This window comes from Oryctolagus cuniculus, chromosome 6 (genome assembly GCF_964237555.1).
Source record: "Oryctolagus cuniculus chromosome 6, mOryCun1.1, whole genome shotgun sequence".
Classification (NCBI taxonomy): domain Eukaryota; kingdom Metazoa; phylum Chordata; class Mammalia; order Lagomorpha; family Leporidae; genus Oryctolagus; species Oryctolagus cuniculus.
The window spans coordinates 19323755-19336066 of record NC_091437.1 but is presented as its reverse complement, the minus strand read 5'-3'; the positions used below and the strand labels follow the sequence as shown (position 1 = coordinate 19336066).

Genomic DNA, 12312 nt, shown 5'->3' with positions numbered 1-12312 from the left:
GAGTTATAGACAGTGAGAGAGAGAGAGACAGAGAGAAAGGTCTTCCTTCCGTTGGTTCACCCCCAAAATGGCCACTACTGCCGGCGCTGTGCTGATCTAAAGCCAGGAGCCATGTGCTTCCTCCTGATCTCCCATGTGGGTGCAGGGCCCAAGCACTTGGGCCATCCTCCACTGCCTTCCCGGACCACAGTAGAGAGCCGGACTGGAAGAAGAGCAACCGGGATTAGAACCCAGCACCCCAACTGGGACTAGAATCCGGTGCCCATATGGGATGCCGGTGCTGCAGGCGGAGGATTAACCAAGTGAGCCACAGCGCTGGCCCCCACAGGCACACTTTGTATCATACTCACACATAGCACAGCCACATATAGCATCATAGTCACATTTTGATCAATATTTCATTTAAATGAAAGTAATACAAGCATTTGCCTACAATACACATGGACACACATACATTTTATTCATAACTATGGAGTATCTGAAAAATTTTCATACCAAGAAAATGATCATGTTGAGTCAATATCTTGCGATACTATTGCTGCATATCATTATTTCTGTCTTAATTATGCTAAAGCCTTTAAAAATATCATTTCGGCATATAAATCTAAAGACTAACCTGATATGATATCACAGTTTGAGATATAAACACAAACCAAATAGTCACCCTTCTTTGGAAATTCTCAGAGATACTGTACATCAGAAGCCCAGGCACAACATGGCTGGATTCTCAGATTGCACGGAGCTGAGGTCAAGATATTGGCCAGGTGAGTTATTATCTGGAAGCTGGGGAAAGAACACACCCCAAAACTCAGTATAATTGTTACTATTGTTATGAGAACTCAGTTCCTTGTCATCGTGAGACTGCAGTGCTTTTAGCCAGAAACCACTCCTAGCCCCCAGAGACTGCCCACATTCCTCACCCCAGAGCTGTAAAGTCAGCAAGGGTATGTTGAATTCTTACGTTTTAAATATCTGACAAACCCGTCCCTGACCTCTAGATCTACATTTTGAGGTTTCATAAGATTAAGTCAAGCCCACCCAAACTCCCTTAAAGTGAACAGTGCTCTATACCATTACCTAATCACGGGAGTAAAACTTCCCATATACCCAGCCCCAAGGACCACACAGAGTACACACACCAGGCAGGGTATGGAAACCTTTGGAACATTCTTAGAATTCCACCTGCTATAGATACCAACAGATAGTATCATTCCTTATAAAGAAAACTAGAGACCCACATCTCTCAAAAACATAAATGTAAATTTTTAAACAAATTTTGGCAAATCAAATTCAACAATATGTAAGAAAGAACATCACACAATGACAATGTAAACACAGCTCACTTGTTTTACAAGTATTTTTATAGGAATAAAAACTATTTTTAAAAGTAACCGTTGAGGCCTGCACTGTGGCTCAATGGGTAAGGCCGCCACCTGCAGTGCTGGCATCCCATATATGCACTGGTTCAAATCCTGGTTGCTCCACTTCTGATCCAGCTCTCTGTTATGGCCTGGGAAAGCAGTAGAAGATGGCCCAAGGCCTTGGGCCCCTGCACCCATGTGGGAGACCCTGAAGAAGCTCCTGGCTCTTGGCTTTGGATCCGCACAGCTCCGTCCATTGCAGCCATCTGGGGAGTGAACCAGTGGATGGAAGATGTCTCTCTATTTCTCTGCCTCTCCTTCTCTCTTTGTGTAATCCTGACTTTGAAATACATAAATAAATAAATCTTTTTATAAAATAATTAACTGTTAAACAGTAACTCATGATAACATTCATGCCTGTGAAGGGTGTGGAGAAGGTATGGGATAGAAGAAGAGTTCATACTGCAGTGTTAGTTTCATCATTGTGCTAATGCCAGATGGAGCTCACATAAATATACTGTGGTTCTGCACATACACATAAATCACCTGTATAAGCAATAACTCCATGTATTTATGGGATACTATGATATACTTTTATGTATGTTTACAAAGTAGAATAATTAAATCACACTAATTAACAAATCCATCACTTCACATGCTTGTAATTTTGTGGTGAATATATCTAAAATTGACTCTTTAGGTGACGTGGTTCAAAGGGGACAAACTTTCAGTTTGGATAAACAGGCTTTAGTGATCGAATGTATGTAATGGTGCCATAATAAACAATAATGTACTGTATATTTCAAAGTCATCCATATACGTACGTTTTGGATTAGTCGTGAGACACATCTAACGTATTCCTCCTGCATGACTGCATAACTGCAACTTCATTTGCATAACTGAAGAAAGCCCCACTTGTGCCCTTCCAAATGGGGTGCCACGTTCCCACCATGTTTCCAGCAGCTGCTCTCAGCCAGTGACTGAGCCCGGTGAGGGTACTATGCACATCTATTCCTGGAAGGGACAGAACTACTTTGCCAAGTGATCTGGGTTCAAGGATTTGCATCACCCTGGTAGCTCTCTTAGGACTCTGCTCCTAAGAACTCTCCCTGCCTCGTCCTCCTGTCACTCTTCGTTGGCTGTACCAAGCCTGCACTGTGGTCTGAAATCTCCGTCCCCGTTCCCTATCTTCTCTGCTCCTCCCCGGTCTGTTTTCATAGTCTGCACAGTAAATCTTTTGCGCAGTTAACCTCATTTTGGCACCTGTTCTTTAGAGGGCCCAAACTAACAGAATTACTTTCAATGTTACATTAGAAAAATTAATAGCAAAAGATAAACAAAAGAGAGGAAACGGATATTAACCACAGCAAATTGTCAACAGAAATAAAACTGCATAAATACTAAGTAACAGAATTCCTAATAACAAAAGTAGACCAGTTCATCTATGAAAAAGGTTTTTTCACACTGTTTAAGTCAGTATCAACCTCAATCTGTGCTGTTTACGAAACAAAAACAAAACCCAGCAGGAAAGATGGAAACAGAGAATCAGGAACCGGCAGTCAGTCTAGCAGTTGAGATGCGGGTTAAACACCTACAGCCCATATCAGAGCACCTGTGTTTGATATCTGTCTCTAGCTCTCAATTCCAGCTTCTTGCTAATGGAGACCTTGGGAGGCTACAGTGATGGTGCAAGTAATTGGGTTTCTGCCACCAATGTGGAAGACCAAGATTGAGTTCCCTGCTATTGCATTCAGCCTCAGCCCAGCTCTGACCACTCCAGGAATTTGAGGGGTGAACCAGTGGATGTGAGCCCTCTGGTGTCTATGTATCCATAAGTCTCTCAAATAAATAAATAAAAATAGTGAAATGATACAAGATGGATTTACCAGGTGAGAAAGCAACACTAAGAAGTATGTATTTATATTTAAAAATGAAAAGCATATATTAACATATATGTATGTATACAAATCTGTTTGATATCTTAATATCAAACAAGAGAGACTTCAAAATCAAAATGGTTAGATGAAGCAATATTTTATAAAGGAAGACAGAACAATTTGAAAATTTTAAGTATGTAATAATATAATTTACAGAAGTCTGAAACATAAACTAATAGGAAAAAGTAAGAAAATGACAAATTCAAAAGTATATTGAGACTTCGCCCTCTTGACCCAAGAAAATTAAATTATAAAATTAAATATAAAGATAAAAGAGTATTAATGATTTGAATATATTAGACAATATTGAGCTAATAAACTTGGAGAGGATGTTTTATACAAAAAATGGAACCAAATATTCTTTTCACATATTATGGTATGTTAGCTAAAATAAAAAATAATAATAATTCAAAACTGACATCAAAAAGATAAAGTTATCTACTCATTTTGCAAAATAAAAAATTTCTAGAAATTAACCAATACATATTACAGAACTGGTAAAGTAGAAAATGCCCAGTTCTTGAAAAGACGGTGACTTACTCTGGGCTCTTAACTCCCTATTCCAAGAAGGATTGTGGCAACCAGTGAAAAGAAGAGGTGTTGCAGTGGGGAGAGAAGGATGAGCTACTGTCTGTTTACCTTTATTTCTACCACATCACCAGCTCTGCTCACCACAGCATGGTAGCTAAGATCACCAGTGGGAACAGATATCACAGACAAAAGTATAACTTCAAAATAAAGACATGAGAGGGGCAAAAACCTCTGATAAAGACAAAAAAACAAAGAGCAAACCCTGACCAAGAAAACTCATTCCAAATTAACAGAAGTTCCAAACAAATAATTTAAGTTTTCATTTATTTATTTAAAAAGAGACAATGAGAAAGAAATATAGAGGGAGGGAGGGAGGGAGAGAGAGAGGGAAAGAGAGAGAGAGAGAGAATCTCTCCCCTACTAGTTCACTCACCAAATGCCTGCAATGGGGCTAGACCAAGCCAAATCCAGGAACCACAACCTCAGTCTGAGGCTCACAATTTGGTGGCAGGGACCCAGCTACTGGAGTTACCACTGCTGCCTCCCAATGTATGCATTAGCAAGAACCTGGAATCATAAGTGGAGTCAGGGCTCAAACCCAGGCATTCTAATATGGAATGCAAATATCCCAACTGGTGTCTTAACTACTGCACAAAAGGTCCATCTCAAACCAGTGACTTTAAATAAGCATAATTTATTCTTACAAAGTTATGGAAGAATATCAATAAAATGAGCAGAAATAGCATGAAAAAAACACAATACAAAAAAGCTAGCTACATGACTCAATAGCTAAAATGTATAACAGAATGAATGGGTTATAAAAAGAATTAAAGGACTATACATCACCAACAATTATAGAAAAAAATGGAGTGTTCATAAAATCATGAAGTAAAATAAAAGTAAACCCCTATTCAATATAATATACAGAGGTTATTGCTATCTTAATGAACCTAGAGAATTTTGTTTAAAAAATGATATATATATCAGGTCATAAGGTGCATCTCAACAAATTCTCAAACACTAACATCATACAAATTTTATATGCACATCCTCAAACATACAATTGAGCAAGGAATAATTAAAAAAGAACAAAAATAGAGAAAGGAAGGGAAAGAAAGGGAAGGGGAGGGGACAGAAATGGAGAGAAGGAAGGAAAGGAAATATAGGGAAGGCAAAGCAATATTTAGAAATGAAGAAACAGGCTTCTAATAAAACATGAGGCAAAATAAGGAAATGAGAGCTTATTTTGATATATAAGATAAAACTAAAAATAAATACATCAAAATGAAGAGACTATGGATAAAAGGAAATTTCCATTCTTACATGCTTATTAGAAAAAATAAAACTTAAGTCAGCAAACTAAGCCTCTATTTCAACACAGTGGAAAAGGAACAGAAAATTAAATCCAGATAAAGCACTAAGAAGAAAATAACATGAGTAAAGATTAATGAGACCAAAAAATGAATAAAAATTTGAGTTAGCTAAGGAAAAATGTTATTCATTGGGAAGACTTAAACAAAGATAAATCCTAGTTTAGACCAATATGGAAAATAATTAGAAGACAAAAATAACCCATATTAGATATTTCTACTAGTAAATACTAGCAAACATTTAAGGTAGAAGTAGTATTACTTTTAAAAACACTTTTTGAGAGAATTTTTAAAACACTAAAAACAAACATCAGCCATAGAATTGTTTGTGTATACAAAGGCTATTTAATTTTCCCAGAAATCTTTTAGTTAAGGAATACAAACTTCATACATTTCATAATTACAACTTTAAGAATCTGGTGATTCTTCCCATTGTAACCACCTTCCCACTCACTCTCCCACCCCTCCTCTTCTTCTCTCTCCTATTCTCATTCTTATTTTTTTTTACTAAGATCTATTTTCAATTAACTTTTCTGTGTTGATTTTATATACTGCAACTCTACCAAATTCTTGTGAGTTTCAGTAGTCTCTTAATAGAGTCTTGGATACCTTATATATAGGATCATGTCATCAGCAAACAGGTATATTTTGACTTCCTGCTTTCCAATTTACATACCTTTGATTTAATTTTCTTGAACTCATGGTTCTGCCTAAAACTTCCAGAACTATATTGAATAGCAATGGTGAAAGTGGACATCCTTGTCTCATTCTGGACCTTAGTGCACACGCTTACAACTTTGCCCCATTTGGCATGATGCTGGTTGTCAGTTTGTCATATAATGCCTTGATGGTGTTAAGTAATGTCCGTTCTATAGCCAATTTGCTTAAGGTTTTTATCATGAAGGGAATCCATACTTTGTCAAATGCTTTCTCTCCAGCTATTGAGCTAATCATACTGATTTTATTCTTCAATTTGTTAATGTGAGGTATCACATTTATTGACTGGCATATGTTCAACCATCCCTGCATACCAGGGCTAAGTCCCACTTGGTCCAGGTGAATGGCCTTTTTGAAGTATTGTTGGATTTGATTAGCTAGTATTTTTTCAAGATTTTTGATTCTAAGTTCATCAGGGATACTGGTCTATATATAGTTCTCTTTCTTTGTAGCTTTTGAATACACAATGATGTCATAGCTGAGAAAAACCTTTTTAAGATCAATACCACCCACAATAGTTACAAAAATTTTAAATACAGTGGAATAAATTTAATTAAAATCTACAACCTGAAACAATCAAATTACTAGAGGAGGACACAGGGAAACTCTTCACTTTGCAAGACATTGGCATAGGCAAATATTTCTTGGAAAAGAACCCAGAAGTACAGGCAATCAAAGCCAAGATAGACAAATGGGATTATATCACACTGAGAAGCTTCTTCTTTACTGCAAAAGAAACACTCTCCAAAGTGAAGAGACAACGAAGAGGATGGTAGAAAATATTTGCCAAGTATACATGTGATAATATTTAATATCTAGTATATATAAGGAACACAAGATAATCAACAATCAAGTTAAGAAATGGGCTAAGGAGGTGATCAGGATTTTTCAAAGAACAAACTACAAATGGCCAACAAACACATGAAAAGATGCTTTTGATCACTAGCTACTAGAGAAATGTAAATAAGAATCACTGGATCTTTGACTTCACTCCAGTTTGAATGGCTAGTTAGCTCCTTTGTCAAAGATCAGTTACTTTTAGATTCATGGATTGATTTCTGGGGATTCTATTCTGCTTCATTGGTTTACATGTCTATTTTTGTGCCAGTACCAGGCTATTTTGATTGTAAGTGCCCTGCAGCATGTCTTGAAGTCTGGTATTGTGATGCCTCCAGCTTTACTTTTGATGTTTAAGATTGCTTTAGTTATTCAGGGTCTGTCGTGCTTCCATAGGAATTTCAGCATCATTATTTTCTAGATCTGAGAATATCATTGGTATTTTAACTGAGATCGCTTGTATTGAATCTGTAAATTTCTTTGGGTATCATGGACATTTTGATGATAGTGATTTCTCCAATCCATGAACACTGAAGATTTTTCCATTTTTTGTGTGTCTTCTTTCTTCAGTGTTTTATAATTTTCGTAATAGAGATCTTTCACTTCTTCGGTTAGTATATTCTGAGGTATTTAATTTTTTTCTATAGCTGTTGTGAAGCAACTGATCTTACAAATTCTTTCTCAGCCATGGCATTGTCTCTGCATACAAAGCCTACTGATTTTTGTGTGTTAATTTTATATCTTGTCATTTTACCAAACTCTTTTATGAGTTCTAATAATCTCTTAGTGGAGTCTTTTGGTTTCCCTATATATAGAATCATGTCAGCTACAATTAGTGAAAATTTGAAAATCTGACTTCCTCCTTCCCAATTTGTATCCCTTTGTTTTCTTTTTCTTGCCTAATGGCTCTGGTTAACATTTTGAGAACTATATTGAATAGCAATAGTGAGAGTGGTCATTCTTGTCTGGTTCCAGATCTCAGTGGGAATGCTTCCAAGTTTTCCCCATTCAGTAGGATGCTCGCTGTGGGTTTGTCATAAATTGCCTAGATTATGTTGAGCAATATTCCTTCTGTACCCAATTTGCTTAAGGTTTTCATCATGAAAGGGTTTTGTATTTTACTGAATGCTTTCTCTGTATCCCTTGAGATAATCATGTTGATTTTATTCTCCAATGTGTTCATGTGATATATCACATTTATTGATTTCCATATGTTCAACCATCCTTGCATACCAGGGATAAATCCCATGTGGTGTGGGTAAATGAGCTTTCTGATATGTTGTTGGATTTGATTAGCTAATATTTTGTTAAGGATTTTTGCATTTATGTTCATCAGGGATATTGGTCTGTAGTTCTCTTTCTCGGTTGTATGTTTTACAGGCTTTGGAATTCAGGAGACACCGGCCTCATAGAAGCTGTTTTTAAAAGATTCTCTCTCTTTCAATTGCCTTAAATAGTTTGAGAAGAATTGGAATTAGTTCTTTTTTGAAGGTTTGATAGAATTTAGCAGTGATGCCATCTGGTCTTGGGATTTTCTTTATTGAGAGGGTCTTTATTATTGATTCAGTCTTCCCTGTTTGTGGATTGGAAGAATTAATTTCATAAAAAATTCCATACTACTCAACACAACTTATAGATTCAATGCAATATCAATGACATTCTTCTCAGAACTCTAGAAAAATGAACGCTAAAATTCATAGGAAAACACAAGAGATCCCAAATAGCTAAAGCTATCTTAAACTACAAGAAACAAAGTCAGCGGCATCACAATACCAGATTTCTAGATACACTAAAGGGCAGTTATAAGCAAAACAGCCTGGTTGTTGCACAAAAATAGACATGTTGACCAACAGAACAGAACAGAAACCCTGAAATTAATTAACTCATCCACAATCAACTAATCCTTGAAAAGGGAGTTAAAATCCATCCCTGGAGAAAGGGCAGTCTCTTCAACAACTGGTGCTGGGGAAATTGAAGCTTCCCATGCAGAAGTGTGAAACAAGACTCATACTTTACATCTTATACAAAAATAAACTCAAAATGGATCAATGACCTAAATCTATAAAATGATTCCCTCAAATTACCAGAGGAGAACATTGGGGATATCCTGCAAAACACTGGTGTAGGCTAAGACTTCTTGAAAAAGACCCCAGACACACAGGCAATCAAACCTAAAATAGACAAATGGGATCACATCAAGCTAAGAAGCTTCTGTACCGCAAAGGAAACAATAAAGTGAAGAGGCAACTGACCCAATAGGAAAAAATATTTGCAAACTATTCAACTGATAAAGGATTAATATCCAGCATCTACAAGGAGCTCAAGAAACATGCCAACAACAAAATAAACAATTCAGTTAAGAAACAGACAAAAGGACATAGACAGGCATTTTTCAATGGATGAAATTCAAATGGCCAATACACACATGAAAAATTGCTCAAGATCATTAGGCATCACAGAAAGGAAAATAAAAATCACCTTGAAGTTTCTTTTTACCCCAGCTAGGAGAGCTATCATCCAAAAAATAAAATAATAATAATAAATACTATTGAGTATGTGGGGGAAAAGGTATACTAATACACTTTGTAAGAATGTAAACTACTTCCAACCATTATGGAAGACAGTATGGAGATTCCTCAGAAATCTGAAAATAGATCTACCATATGATCCAGCAATCCCACTCCTGGCAATTTCCCCCAAAGGAAATGAAATTAGCAAATGGAAGATTTATTTATATCCCCATGTTTACTGCAGCTCAATTCACAATAGCTAAGATATGGAATCATTCCAGATGCTCATCAAGTAATTATTGGATAAAGAAAATGTGGTATATATACACCATGGAATACTACCCAGTTATAAAAAATGATGAAATCCTAACTTTTGCAACAAAATGGATGCAACTGGAAACCATTATGCTTTCTCTGATATACGGTAGTTACTACAGAATACAAAAATGCATAGGAATGATAACAGACATATTATGATTTGATTGTTGTTTTTAACCCTTGTTTATACTCCTTTGGGACTATGGTCTTTACATTTTTTACTTTTTGAATATATGGTTAGTGATGCATTAAGTCTGCAATTATAGAGTGAAATTATGTATTTGTAAAAAGTAAAGAATAAAGAAATCAAGGAAGGAAACAACATTTTTTTCCAGATATACCCTGCCTGATCAATGGGAGAAAAACCTACAAAGACTGCATCAATTTACCAGAGGAGAACATTGGGGATATCCTGCAAAACATTGGTGTAGGCTAGGACTTCTTAAAAAAGACCCCAGAAACACAGGCAATCAAACCTAAGCTTTCCTCTGTGTTTGGCAAAGAGTATGCACTAGCCAGAGAATGGGGGAAATAAAGAGACTGAATCTCAATTGCTAATTTCTCCAGATCCTATCAGGTTCCCCTCTCTACTCTGGGGAAAAAATAAAAGATTATCCTGCAAAGTTTCAAACCTGGTTACAAATGAGTAATGAGAACATGGATTGTCTTCAATTTTTTTCATTGTGCTTTTGCAAATTTTTTCCATTTTTTCCTATATTGAACATGTTTATTTTGGTAATCATGATAAAAGCAGCAAGTTGATATGTATAAAAATATGCCCTTAGCCAACAGAAGTTTTATATGCCTTGGATAGGTAGGCAGCCAGAATAATTTCAGAGGACAGAATAATTTCTGGTAGAAAATCTGATTATTTCTTTCAGGATTTTTCCATTTGTTTGTCTAGAGTTTCATTTATTTGAGTCTTTACTGACTTTCAACATCCAAATTTCATAGCCAGATATTAGTGAAAGCATTTATAAATAAATATAGAAATTTAAAAGATACCTGTTTATTTTATGTGCTTTTATTTATTGTTTTTAATAAATTCCCAGTGATTGTCAGTGTGCTGGCTTGAATACCATCTCCCCAGAGACAGGAAGACTGCATTCTTCTCTGGAGAAAGCCATAAGATTATCTTAGGTCATAGTTGTTACCACTGTTTTAAATGAATATTTCAAGTCACAGATACCAGTCTGAACTTTTATCATGAGGATGTTTTCCTTTTTTCATCCTACAGTTTAATTGCCAAAGAAGCAGAGGCAAGTCCTGATTTAGAAGATGAAATTTAATCAATCCACTTCCACCCCAGGCTCTCCATCTAAGAAGTATCATTTTCTCCTGGCCCTTTCATTTTTTGTGCTGCTGAGTTGATCTTTAGCTTACTGATAATTCATTCTTCAATAAATCAGAGTTGAGAAAGTACAAGGACCGAGGCCGTGGGGAGTGTATCAAACATTGGATGCCCTGCAGTGGCCACTTAATTCTTACCATCTAATTCAGATGATTTGCCTCAAAGCAATAAATTATGAAAGAATTTGATTTCTTCATCTGTGACAATGTCAATTCATACCTACCTCACTGGACAGCTATGAAAAAATAAATGAAATGCATAAGTTGGAAGAATTTTGGAACACTAAACAGTATAAGCCAAAGCAAAAATAGTGTCTTCTTTCCTGTTACTTGTCTATAACAAATAAGAGTCAAATCCTTCTTGTAGAACATACAAGAATTTCTAGATAATATTTTTAATTTTCTTCGGCTATGTCACCTTTTTAGATTTCCTATCTTCTACGTCATCAACTTTTATAACGGAAAAGACCATCAGTTAGACACCGCTTTAATTACTATTACTTTGTAGTGAAATTTAAAACTGACTATTTTGAGCCTCTGTATTTGTTTTTCCTTTCTCAGAATTGTTTTGACATTTTGGGGTCCTTTGAGATTCCATATGGATGCTAGAATCAGCTTGTCCATTTTTGCCAAAAGGCTGTGAGATTATCATAGTGATCTCACTGAATTGCAGATAGCTTTGTGTGTTTCTAGCACTGTCATAAAAAAACATGAAGAGTCCTAGCCTGTCAACATAGGGTATATTTGCATTTACTTAGGTTTTAATTGTCAGCAATGTTTTATAATTTTCCATGAACAAGTCTTGCATTTTGGTTAAATTTATGCTTAATTATATTATTTAAAATAGAATTTTTTTCTTAATTTTATTTTCAGGCTGTTGATCAGGGTGCACAGATATAACTGACTTTTTTTTTTTTTTTTTTTTTTGACAGGCAGAGTGGACAGTGAGAGAGAGAGACAGAGAAAGGTCTTCCTTTTGCCGTTGGTTCACCCTCCAATGGCCGCCACGGCTGGCGCGCTGCAGCCAGGGCACCACGCTGATCTGAAGCCAGGAGCTAGGTGCTTCTCCTTTTCTCCCATGGGGTGCAGGGCCCAAGCACTTGGGCCATCCTACACTGCCTTCCTGGGCCACAACAGAGAGCTGGCCTGGAAGAGGGGCAACCGGGAAAGAATCAGGTGCCCCGACCAGGACTAGAACCCGGTGTACCGGCGCCGCTAGGTGGAGGATTAGCCTAATGAGCCGCGGCGCCGGCCATAACTGACTTCTGTGTATTGATAAATATACTACAGATTCAGGAGAATTACTTTGATTACCAAAGGGAAAAATCTCCTTCCTTCTGTCGGCTAAGATCTTGTCTAAATTTCAACTCTCAAAATTAAC

General features: G+C 36.5%; 1 long non-coding RNA gene across 1 annotated transcript in view; it reads right to left on the bottom strand.

Moving 5' to 3' along the window:
* The window catches only part of LOC138850137 (uncharacterized), a 354420-nt gene that overhangs the window by 202293 nt on the left and 139815 nt on the right, over nucleotides 1-12312 (bottom strand). The window lies entirely within an intron of this gene.